This window comes from Peromyscus eremicus, chromosome 6 (genome assembly GCF_949786415.1).
Source record: "Peromyscus eremicus chromosome 6, PerEre_H2_v1, whole genome shotgun sequence".
NCBI lineage: Eukaryota > Metazoa > Chordata > Mammalia > Rodentia > Cricetidae > Peromyscus > Peromyscus eremicus.
In genome coordinates this window covers 106,582,026-106,595,165 of record NC_081421.1, presented here as the reverse complement: position 1 = coordinate 106,595,165, position 13,140 = coordinate 106,582,026, and the positions used below count along the sequence as shown (strand labels likewise).

The following is a 13,140-nucleotide window of genomic DNA, read 5'->3' as shown; positions in this document are numbered from 1 at the left end:
AGAATTTATAAAATAAAAACCCAGTGTGTCAACTCATTCATAATCAACACAGCTGGCTCAGTTTCTCATTAATAACCATGAAGTCATCATCTCCTTCATTCTGGAGATGTGATCATTCTAACAGGGCACTCAGTGGCAGACCAGACATCAGAATTAAACGCTGTTCTGCATGTTTTTAGGGAATAAGAACTCCGTACACCTAGGAATGGGAAGCAGACCTCCAGAACACAGTCCAGGAGAAAAATGAGCAAAGGCTTTGATTTGGTATTTATGAGGAAAACCAGGCAGGACTGACTTTAATTATAACATGTAAGTTTTTATCTGATTTACTCCAGTCATCAGAGAATGTCCATAGCTCTACAAACTTATCCTCTATGATACTACTAAAAATAAATTGTACTGAGAATGGAATATGCCATTTGTTGTAAATGACACTTACTTACAACATGGTTTAAAAAGTGTCCCGCCAGGCGGTGGTGGCGCACGCCTTTAATCCCAGCACTCGGGAGGCAGAGGCAGGCAGATTTCCGTGAGTTCGAGGCCAGCCTGGACTACCAAGTGAGTTCCAGGAAAGGCGCAAAGCTACACAAAGAAACCCTGTCTCGAAAAACCAAAAAAAAAAAAAAAAAAAAAATGTCCCAAACATCTTTTTGAGCTCATGTGTGTTAGTCTGCTATGATTAAAAGACATCCACAGCCCAAGATTTGTTTCTTATGGACCATGTTTGTCACACACTCTAATCATGGTGCTAAGGTGTCCCTGTCCCCCTTGGTGACAGTGACTTTGACACAGCAGGACTTGAGATGTTTCTTTCAAGTAGGGGAATGAGGTTATGTTTATTTGTTTATTTTTATTCTGAGGCAGTTCCCTTGCCACTACCACGATGACAACTAATTACATGTGTTTGAGAATTTTGGTGCTATCTTTCTTTACTAGTTTTTTTTACTGAATATCATGTTTAGGTTACATAAGTATTCACCAGCTTTCTGTCACTATAATGCAATACCTGAGTTAATTAACATATATAAAGGAAAAAAGGCTTAGTTGATGGTTTGGGAGGTTCCAATCTACTGCTGGGTGGCCTGTTACTGTAAACGTCCATCGTGGCAATGTGTCATGGCCAGAGCACTTGGCAAGGCATAACTACCTACTCATCAGGTCCCACAACATCCTTCAAGGTCACGTCCTAGTAGAACACCACTTCCCAGTAGCACCAGCCTGTTGACCATGTCTTTAAAAAACGTGAACTGTTTGGGGAGTCCTATCCAGATACCAGCACATATTCTGCATACTTTGCCTGAAATTTGTTGAGATGTGATTCATGGCCTGGTTCTTTGAGATGTAATTTATGGCCTCTGTCTTTGTGAATGTTCTGCTTGCAGCCCTACAAAATACAAATGGCCCGTGTGGTATTAAGAGTAGTGGGCCTTTAAGAGGTGATGAGGTCATAACACACACGCCCTGCCCTCCCCATGCCCTGAAGAGGGTTATAAAGGGGCTTGATGAAGGAGGTTCAACCCCCCTTGCTCTTCCACCTTCCACCATGTGAGATTTCAGTGTTTGTTTCCTCTGCAGGATACATTTCTCACTGAGGTGCTTAGATCTTGGGCTTCCTGCCCTCTGAGAAAGGAGAAATACATCTCTGTTCTTTATAAGTTGCCCAGTCTTAAGTACTCCGTCGTAGTAGCACAAACGTATTAAGGTAGCTTTTCATCTGCTGTCACTTTCCCTGAAGGCAGTACTGAAAGAGGAGTGTTGCAAACTTCCTCCATAGTTGTGGATTTCTGTTTCTTCTTCTAGCTCGGCCACTTTTTGCTTCATGTACTTTGGCAAGCTATTAATAAGTGCATACACATTTAGACCATTATTTTTTATCCGGGCCTGGGTTGCACACTTATATAGTTCCAACACTGGAGATCTAGAGGCAGGGAGGTCGCTGTGAGTTTGAGGCCAGCCAGGGCTACATATGGAGACCCTGTCACAAAACAAAACAAAATTAATACTGCTCCTTGATGAAGCGACCCTTTTATTCTTATATATATCCTTCCTTGTCCTTGGTAATACTCCATCCCCTTTATTGGTGATCATGACATAGGCTGCTGTCCTGTGTTTAGTATGATAAAGGCTGCTTTTCTGTGTTTAGTATCACATGTTATTAGCACAGAATCCTAGGCTTATGCTTTTAAACACTTTGTGTGTTTCATATTAAAGTGTAATTCTTAGGAAAAGCATTTTCTTGGGTCCTGCTTTTTCTGTATGGTTTTGACATCTCTTCTGCGGGTGAGTTTATTCCATTTGCATTTAGTATGGTTATCCATATGCTGAGTTTAAATCTCTTGGTGTTTATTATCTCATCTGTTTCATCTTTCATTGCCATCCTTTAAATGAAAAATGTGTAGGGTGTCCAGAGTTCCCTGTCGCCTCCTTTCTGGTAGTTCTGTAATGGCCTTTAATCCCAGCACTCGGGAGGCAGAGCCAGGCGGATCTCAGTGAGTTCGAGGCTAGCCTGGTCTCCAAAGCGAGTTCCAGGAAAGGCGCAAAGCTACACAGAGAAACCCTGTCTCGAAAAACCAAAAAAAAAAAAAAAAAAGAAATGCATCCTGAGTCTCCAGTGAATGAAGCGCTGTGGCCTCAACCTGGAAGCCTTGGTGGTTCTCTCCTTTGTGCTAGTGTTGTTAGACCTTTTACCTCTAAGGGTACTCCACACTTCAGAATGTATTGTATTGTTTTATTTTGAATATATTGTATTAAAATACAGTGCCGTATTTTAAAAACCAAGAAACAAAAAGCGTAAGTCCATGTACCCACACTTTTATCATTATTAGTATTTTCATTGCTTCTTGTGAGTCAACGTCTGTCTCATTTCTTTTCAACACGAATATCTATTTTTAGCATGTCTTTTGTCAGTTCTAGTTATGAATTCCCTCTGCTCTTCTTTATTGGAAGATATCAGTGCATCTTTATTGTCAAAGAGCATGAGCACTTATAGTGCATTCTGGGCTGGTGATTTTTCTTTTAGTACCTTAAGTTACCTTTGCATTGTCTTTCAGCTTCTGCTGTTTGATGGTAACTCAGCCACCTGCCCATTGTCCTCTCTTCCGCTCTCCCGTGTGTATGTATGTAAACATACAGCTATCATGTCCTTGCCCCTTGATCTTTGGGGAGCTTTTAATTTAGGGTTAGTTCTTAACACTTTGTGGTTTTGTTTGTTTGTCTTTTGAGACAGAATCTCTCTACCTAGCCAACGCTTTGTACTTTTCTCTTTAACATGGAGATCTAAATTCTTGGATATATAGGTTGAGTTATATAAAGCCAACTTTTGATATTTTTTACCTTTAGTTCTACAAATATTTTCTTTTCTTTCTTTTTCTAGTACTTTAAATTGCAAATACATAAACTACTTCATATTGTCCCCTAAATCAGAGGTAGTGTTCACTTCTCTGCCTTTCCTCTGTGTTTTAGTTTGGTTAGTTTTTATTGATTTTTTTTCAATTTATTGATCCTTTCTTCTATAATGCCCAACATACTGTTAAGTCCATCTGGTGAAATTTCATTTCAGTTCTAGGATTGATTTCTCTTTGTATTTCTCTACTGACGTTTTCCATTCATTCATTATGCCTATCTTTTCTTTTACATTATTGAACATGCATTTGTTAGCTGTTTTAAAGTTTAAAGGCTATCAATTTAATCTTGCCACTTTTCCTTCTTCTGGGACATAGGTGCCTGCTTCTTTGTAGGCTTCAATATTTTTGTTGTTCATTATAGATATCATAATGTGCAGAATTTTCATGTTTCTCTTTTACACAGGGTTGATTGTTGTCATAATAGGCAATAAGTTGATGGTTGGATCTCTGCCCTTATTAAGATGGATTTAGAGTTGCTCTTATTTTAAGGTGTGTTCCTGTCTCTCATAACATGGTTTTTCCATAGACTGAGATAATCTCAGGTTCAGTATGTTTACTAGTGTCTCCTCCACCCAGATGCTTTTATACAGTGTCTCTGAGCTCTGTATAACTTGTAATCTTACCAGAGCCTTTGTAGCCCAACATCTTCCCCCTGAGCTTTTTGGGGCCTTTGTTAGTATTTCACCAGTGGGTAGAGGTGGCCTGGATGCAGATTTCTGAGGCTTTTGCATGTACATTGTTTCTCTGACACCCTGACCAGTACAATTGCTGTTCTTCATTTGGGCTCTGCGTTAGGAAGTGCCCTCAGTCAGAAGGGGAACCCAGAGCTCACTGGAACTGTGCAGCCTGTAGCTCTTGTTCACCCTTCAGCTTTTGCTGTGTTTTGTAATTACACATGAATATTGCCCAAGATCAAATAGTGCTTAATCTACAATGACTGAAATTTGATTTGTGGCAATTTTTAAAGAATATTTTAATTGATGTGCAATACCTGCAATAGGCTATTAACCATTTTAAAGTGTTATTCCAGGGCATTTATGTACTTACCATGTTGGCTAGCTAGCATATCGCTATAGCTTTGTTTTGGAATTTTCTCATCTTCCCAGAAGAATGCCCTGAACATGGTAACTAATCACTGCCTTCCCCAGTCTGCAGTCACCCCCTGTCCTCTGGCAAACACCTACACCTTTCTCTCTCTAAGACTCTGCCTGTTCTGAGTGTTTAGTGTGAAGGGAATCATGTTATAGGTGAGGGACCCTTTCTATCTGGTTTCAGTATAATTTATTCAGTCCACCAGTTTTGAAATATAAAAATAAAAACTCATTGCTGTTTTTAAGGTACTCATACATTTAAGGAAACTATCAATGTATAGGTGAAATTAAGTTGCAGTAGAACAGTGGACTGTAGTGCAGAATTACCACGACATGTGTTATAGACCTTATATGGACTACAGGGATAGCATTGCAAGAGAAAATTCAGGTTTCATAGGAGAGGTTGATTATAAGTACCACTTTGCAGAGTATGTAATATGTAAACAGGATAGTATCTCAGGGTGTGAATAGATATACAAGGTGGAAATAGCAAGGTGTTGTTATATTTGTTTATATTTTATATGTGCCTGCACGTGCATACATGTATGCATGTGTATGCACAGTAAACATTCACATGTGTAGTGGTCAAAGGATAGACAACTCTGGAAGTTGGTTCTTTCCTTCTAGCATGTGAGTTCCAGGGATTAAACTCCAGTCCTTGAGCTTAGGAGCAATCATCTTTACCTGCAGAGCCATTTTGCTGGCCCAGCAAGACGTCCTTAAATGACTTGGGTTGGAACATGGTGATAATTGTGATGCTTATGTATGTAATATAATACAATACAATACAATACAATACAATACAATACAATTTAATATAATCATATTCTGAACACTTGGTCTTTGGCCTTTAGTGTGTAAATCACCTGGCAATGATCTGAAAGACACTTAAGCAGAAAGAAACTCTGCCATGGAGGAAGCAGTAGAAAGGCTGCTTCCATCAGAGTGAGGTAATGAGGCCTGTCCTGAGGTGTGGCCATGGAAATAGGAAGTGCATATACAAGAAACAGAACAAAGAAAGAAATGAGCAACAACAAAATCGTTAACTGGATTTGCTTGAGATTGATATATTTGCAAAAACTAGAAAGCCAGAAATTGGGCTTGTTGTCAAGTGATAAACTGTAGATACCAGCGTTGATGGGATTTAATGTATCATTGACTTGTTTTATAATGGCATCATTGCTTAAAGCTAGCAGTGGCTCATTAATGCTTACACCTTAACAGTGTTAACAGTTCTAATCGTGTGCCGATGGACTCATAGAGCTTTTTGTTGTTGTTCAGTTGGGAATTCAGTAGCTAACCGAGTAAAAGCCAGTGCAAAGTACGGCACTGTGACTAAGAGTGTAATTAAAGTTACAGTACTGAATTGCCAAGATAATTAACCCATGCCCCACATGCCCTCTGTTCCCATGGCACGTACCAAGCTGCATTGTTTAGGCAGTTGTCTTTCTAGTCACTAACAGTTTGGATTGGTTAGCTTTTGCTGCAAGAGAAATCACAAAGAAACGAATAGAAACGCAGACATGCCTTATTTCTTGTAAACCTGTGATTGTGTGTGGTGATTTGTCAGACTGGTCTGTGAAGTTGTTGAGCTGTTCTGCTACTGTGAGCTCAGCCTGGGAAGTCTTGGCTAAGCCCTGCTTTTTCTCCAACTCCACATGGGCTTTCATCCTCACTGGGCTGGCCCAGGCCTTCCCTTCCAGGAAAGAAAAGCTGGTCATTGCGTGGCCTGTTGAAACCCATGTTCATGACCTACTTCTGCACCCCCACCCCTCTGTTGGTAAGTGCCTGCCGTGGGCCTGATAAGATCCAAGGAGCAGAGATATCGATTTTATATCCCCGAGTTGTAAGGAGTATGAAACAGTTGTGGCCATTGTTTTCAGTCTCCCACAGCTATGAAGGCTGAATGCAGACTGTGTTGCTCCTGTGCAGTTTTGTTTCTGTGGAAACTGACATGGTCAGATGATTGCTTTCCGGTGAATCAGTGAAGAGCAGAAAACATCCAGGTAACATTTCAAACATGGTTTGCCTGGGACCCAGAGCATGGCATAGACATGTACCATGGATCTGCTCCTGATAGCTGTAGATGAAGCTCAGACACATTTTAATTTTCAGTTTATTAGCTGTGGCTTCTGAGAGAATCTTTTTTCTACCCTTTGAAACTTAGCATAGGAATTTTTAAAAGTATCACTTTGTTATTTTTACCTTCACATTTGGATTGCCTTGGGAGTAGTTCATTTGAATTCATGCATTGTCAGGATCCTAGTCTGTTCCTCAAGCTATGCTCTGTAAAAGAGTTAGGTGGGTCCACCAGGTAATAAGTGTAGGGACAGAAAGACACCCAGGAGATCAAAGAGTGGAAGAAGGTGGATTATTTGTAATAGGGGAGGAAAATATTCTGAGACTCCTAACATGGGTCTCCCCACAGGAGACAAAGGAATTTGGCTGGGCAGTGTGTTCGGAAGGCTGGAGAGACTCCTCAGTAAACTTAGAGGAAGCCTGTTCCTGCTCCAGTCGCCGTGACAGCTTGCTACTTCGTGTGTTGGCATGCTCAAAATTGGCAGACGGGCAGAAAGCCTCTACTGTGGAGAATTTAGCATTATAACAAGATTATAGTAAGCAAAGATCACTCTAGGTCACCTAGAAGAGGGACTTGGCAAATGTGGCTACTTTAAACCAGCTCCTTGCCATCTTCTCTGGAGGGGCTGATCTGAAAACGTGCAAAAACAACTGGTTAGAGCAGGAACTTTAGTGCTTATCATAGCAGGCAGCATCCCATAACCTCCCACCCACGCCCACCCCCCAACCCCCCAACCCCCCACCCCCACCCGGCCACCAGCACGGGTGCTTAACCCTTTACACTCCTCCTTAATATGGCTTAGCTGTTAAGAGTGCTCACTGCTCTTGCAGAGGACCCGGGTTCAGTTCCCAACACCCACATGGTGGCTAATCTTCTATCACCCTAGTTCCAGGGGATGGGATACCAGCATCCTCACATGAGTGGTGCACGTACACGCTTGCAGGCAAAACACTCAAGCCACATAAAGTAAAAATAAATAAAACCTTAAAGAAGATCCTGTGTAGCAGCTAACATTATGAGTAGACTAGTTCCAGCCAGAACATTTAAGAGGCTGGGAGCGAAGATGCCTTAAAGTGAATGATATTCGTGTCAAGAGGAAAATCACGTTGCCCATTACTGGAGTACAAGGGCCGTAGACTGTGCAGTCAGATAAGCTGGTTGTAGTCTGTCAGCCTGAGCAAATGACTCACTCTCTCGAGAGCTCAGCCCTTCACATGGATTACATTTTCTGGGCTCAGTATAACAAGTGACATGTGTGACTGTACCTAGGGTTTCTGGTTATGGGAAGCAGCCTGCCAAGCTTGGCTCTTCTTCCATATGAGCCAAAGCACCTGTCCTGATGCCACAGCCCTCACCATGGCTTCTTCTCTGCATAACTGGCACCTGGGATTAGGTAATTTGTTGTTGGGGCGATCCTGTGCCTTCCAGGATGTTCAGATCACCTCTAGAAGCTGGTAGGACCAGCCGTCCAGTTGTGTCAGCCCAGAACACTCCAGAGAATAACTTCCAAATCCCCCACCCACCCCAACAGGAGGAATACAAACATTTTATAGGGCAGTGGCATACAACCGCTTCAGACTCAAATGTGGTCGAATGCCCATTAATATGGATGGGAAATTAAACATCTTATCTGCCTTAGTCACTGTTCTGTTGCTGTGAAGAGACACCATGATCAAGACAGTTCTTATAAAGAAAGCATTTGATTGGGAGCTCGCTTACAGTTGCAGAGGCTTTGTCTATTATCATCATGGCAGAGAGCATAGGGCCACCAGGCAGATGCTAGAGCAGTCGCTGAGAGTTCTACAGCATGATCCATAGGCAGAATAAAAGAGAGGCTTTGGGCTTGGACTTGGAATGGGATTTTTGAAACCTCAAAGTCCATCCAAATGACATACTTCCTCATCTCCTAATCCTTTTAATCCTTTCAAATAGTGCCACTCCTTGGTGACTAAGAATTCAAATATATGAGCCTATGGGGCCATTCTTATTCAAACCACCAGACTATCTTTCTTAGGACAATGAAAACATTTACGGTTTGCATCACGCTTTCTGTGATTTATCTTGAGTGTAGTCTTTATTAGACAGTCTGATCTGTTAACACATGTTCTGTATCTCCCACTCACTAATAAGTTTTACATGAGTTAACTAACTGAATGTTTTCTGTGGATCTGCTATCCTGTTAGATTGACATTCCGTCATGAATGAAGATCTCTGCTGGTTCTCAGCACATGTATCTGCATTCACCCCGTGGCTGTTCCATAGAATTGTCTTGATGCAACCGGTGAAGTAATATTGAAAATAGAAGAAGTGGAAGACTAGTTTGCACAAATTTCAGTGTGGTAGTGCACACAGAAACATTGATTCCTAAAAAAAAAAAAAGAAAACTCAGAAATCAGCATTTCTGAAAAAAGTAAGACCACTGCCAGCTCTCATCACTAGTGCGACATAATGTCAGGAAAGGGATACACAGCCGTTTGGAAGCCAGCTGTTTCCTAGTTTACGTCTTCTGAAGAGAGATCAGGAGTAATTCGAAATTTTGACTCGTTCATATTTTGTTTAACAATGTCAGTACATTTTAAATTTAAGACAACCTCTCTTTCTATTATAATATATCTCTAAGATATATTAGATAAATTTCCATGTCACTGTGTATATCTCTCCAAATTATTGTAGCAATTCTATAATACTTAACTTACAGTTGTAGAATAATAATATAAACAATTATATCGAAGCACATTACAAATTCCTAAGAATGGATTAGCAGAAACAGACATCACCCCCTCTGAATGTTTTACATGATATACACCATACATGGCCATAGCCCTTACGTCATGTTTTCTCCAACCATTTCTCTATGGAAAAGAAGTTTCAATATATTTATTATTTTGTCTTTAACAACTTATTATCCATGTAGAATATAATACAGAAATGTTGTGAAAAGTCCCTTTTCCCTGTAACTTTACCCTTATTGCTAAAAAAATTGTAGATTAAAATTATACCTAAGTGGTACCTGTGATGGCTAATACAGTTTTGAACCACCATCACCTCCATTCCCAAGTGTACCTTCTAGTTGATATCTCTACTGTGCAAATTGTGATTCTCCATGGATGATGATACCATTTTGGTTTGGAAAATTAGAGGTTTTATTTTCTCCAATGAAATCTAATAGAAAGAGTTATGTTGTTGCGGCAGTTGTTTTACAGTGAGTCCGCATCCCAAACTGCCGACATCTCTGATCCTAGATCTGTGCATTTACTGACAGGAGTGCTCCCGACTCCTTCCATGATGGCTCACCCCCATGGCTTTAGAGTTTCTCCACTCAGTCCAGCTGCTTCACCAGGATGGCCCACGTGAGGCTTAGTGACTAGGAGGATGGTCACAGGAATGCAGCAGACAGTCCATTCAGCACTCAGACTGTGTCACACTCAGGGCCTGGCTGCTTTTGTTACATTACGCTTCGTGTAAAAAAGACAACTCCGGGATATTTCTTGAGACTTAGCTGTGTTTTCTGTGTCTCTTTGTGTGGTGTGGAGAGCTTCCTAAAGCCTCACGGTTGGGGGAGATGGATACAGAAATGAAACCCAGGCTTGTCTCCCTTTGCGTCTCAAGGTCCTTCCTCAAAAGCACAGGAGTGAGCAAAAGGAGAATGGGGGAAGGCTGGGGAGCCGGGGTACAGAAGGGACTTTCCCGCCGCTTTTCTAATCCCCAGTTCCAAAGGCCTTGTCGATATTTCAACATTTTAGATAGAAAACTGGCTTTTGCAATCAATGCAAATATTACCCAGTGATTCATCCTTTCCAAATGACTCTTGGTTTTTTTTTGACATTTTATTTTAAAATTATGAATTAGCATTGACATCACCCTAGAGTTGCTATTACCTCTCGATGCTTCTGTAATTACCAAGGCTTTGTAAGTCAAAGACTCCAAGCCATCCAAGTGTTCCTGGGGCTTCCTTAGTGGTTTATCGAATTATGTTTTTGGGCACACACAGTCTAGAAGCCTTAGGAGAGAGATGTTATTGAAGACAAACCGTTTGGTGGTTTGTCAAGTGTCTAAAGTGGAGTGATCTTCTTAGGGCTTTGTCTAGAGTATGGACCAGGCAGTGTCTTCCAATTTGGAGTGAGACCTGCTCTAAGTCCCCAAACTCAAAGGTCAACAAAACCATCCAACTATTAGAAATAATATTTGTGTTTTTTAAGATGATAGTATAATTGCATCATTCCCCCTTCCCTTTCCTCAAAGTCCTTCCATGTACCTCCCTTGCTCTCTTTCAAAAACTCATGGACTATTTTTTTCTTTAATTGTTGTTAAATAAATATATATATAATATATAATGATATGTATTATATATAATTTATATAGATGTAAATTATATATTCTTTCACTAAGTCCATAAATACAATCTGTTCTATCTGTGTAATGTTATGTATATGTATGTTTTCATTTGTGTTGAATAACCAGTGTGTACTCTACTGGGGAAGACCATTTCTCCTGCTCTCAGCATTCCTTATTTACCTGTAGTTCTTACTCTAGGGTTGAGGCCTCCTGAGCTGTCTCAAGTTCACATTAGCTTGTCTATTGGTGCCATCCTTGTTCAGGTGTACACATAATGCCATAAAAGTACTGAATGGGTTTTGACAGTTTAATAACGCAGTAGTGCCGCCTCCACCTTAGAAGACGTTTTTGGATTGTTAGGAAAGAATACCATCACCCAGGTTAATGGAAAACCTTGAGTCAGAAGGATGGTGTAAACACTGTAGAAGTTTAGAGTAAGTGGTATTATCCCCGTATTTTATTCACTGTGACTTGTTCTAGTAGTCCAGTAATTAGACTGTGTACTGAATTTTTAATGCAGCTATCCACTTATAAAAGTACATGTTTAATGACATGGTGTAGATACATGCTTACACACATATAAAATCCAAGTTTACCAACACACATTTTAACTTGGAGGCTGTGTTCTACAAATGGGCACTCATTAGCTAAAATATTCAGTGCACAGTGTTTTACCACTTACTCAAAAGTCCATCTAATCCAAGTCTTGTAATTTTTCAGATGCAAAAACAGAGGTCACCTTGAGTTTAACTAGTATCCAAAGTTACACACCCAGCAGTTGCAGAACCCTGGTATTTTGAATGTCTTAATACTCCTTTACTATATCGAGTCAATATTCATGTTTTAACTACTTCTCTGAATAGATATATATTTAGTTGCAGCTGCTTGCTTGAAAAAAAATTTCTTAAGACAGAGTCTCACTGTGTAGCCCTGGAATTCACCATGTAGAACAGACTAGCCTCTACCACCCAGTGAACTACTTTCCTCTGCCTCCCAAATGCTGTGATTAAAGGCATGTGCCACCACACCCAGCAAATGTTTTATTTTTAAATATGTATATATGTTTAAATATATATTTAAGTTAGGTATTTGTGTGTGCACTTGCCTAAGTTTATGTATACTGTATGTGTGCAGGTACCCTCAGAGGCCAGAAGAGAGTGTCAGATCCCCTGTAACTGGAGTGCCGGTTGTGAGCTGCCCTGTGTAAGTACTAAGCACTCTGAATTGTTGAGCTATCTCTCCAGCTTGTGTTTGAATGTTTTCAAGTGTTAGTTTCTTTTTTTGTTTTGTTTTGTTTTTTTCAAGACAGGGTTTCTCTGTATAGTTTTGGAACCTGTCCTGAATCTCACTCTGTAGATCAGGCTGGCCTTGAACTCACAGAGATCCACCTGCCTCTGCCTCCCGAGTGCTGGTATTAAAGGCGTGCGCCATCACCGCCCGGCCAAGTGGTAGTTTCTTACTTTAAGCAAATATCCCTTGCAAACCTGTGTGAACTTGTTCCATAAGACTCACAGCTACTACATTGTCCTTAGTTGCAGCAGGCATTGCTCCATGACCCACTGGGAGTGCTCAGGAGATTTCCTTGCATTCCATTGGTCACTTAGTGCTATACCACAAGAACGTTTCACTGGAAATGAAGCCTTGTACTTTTGGGAATGTTAGGAGATGTTTGCACTGGTGTGAGGCCCAGACATTTGACTGCAACTGGACAGCCCATTGAGTTAAAAAAAGGACAAAGAGACTCCTTCCTTACATCAGCAAGGGTACATGCTACAGGGTGGGCATAGCAGCCCTGTTCCATGTTGTCACAGATCCAGAGTCCATCCACCTATGTGGTAGAAGCCAGGTCTTCTCTACATTTGTGGTTTATTCTGCATAAAGTATGATTTCGAGGTACAACCACGTGGTTCGTCATGTTTATCAGGGCCTCTGGGTGATTGAAGATTGCTGGAGCCTGTGCATATTCATAGCTGGCCAGAATTCAGTAAATTTGAAGTTTACAGGTTTGATGCTGTCATTGGTATTTTCTGTTGTATAAGAGTTTCCATTGCACTTTGAGAAAGGCAGAATGACCTCAGTGGTCCTCACAAGAGGGCAAAGGGTGGCATTCTATGGCTTCCGTCCCCAGTGTTATGCAAATTAGGATCAGGACCTCCTGGGCTTTTCAACCAAGTCTAGAGAGTTCAAAGACCATTTCAGAGTTCATGAGAAAACAATACACATAAGGGAT

General features: G+C 40.9%; 1 protein-coding gene across 1 annotated transcript in view; it reads left to right on the top strand.

Moving 5' to 3' along the window:
- Nfkb1 (nuclear factor kappa B subunit 1) overlaps window positions 1–13,140 on the top strand; it is a 115,529-nt gene that overhangs the window by 11,044 nt on the left and 91,345 nt on the right. Inside the window, exon 2 of the mRNA XM_059266309.1 lies at window positions 12,045–12,113. The gene's annotated coding sequence lies outside the window, so the exon portion shown is untranslated. The remainder of the gene's footprint in view (window positions 1–12,044; window positions 12,114–13,140) is intronic.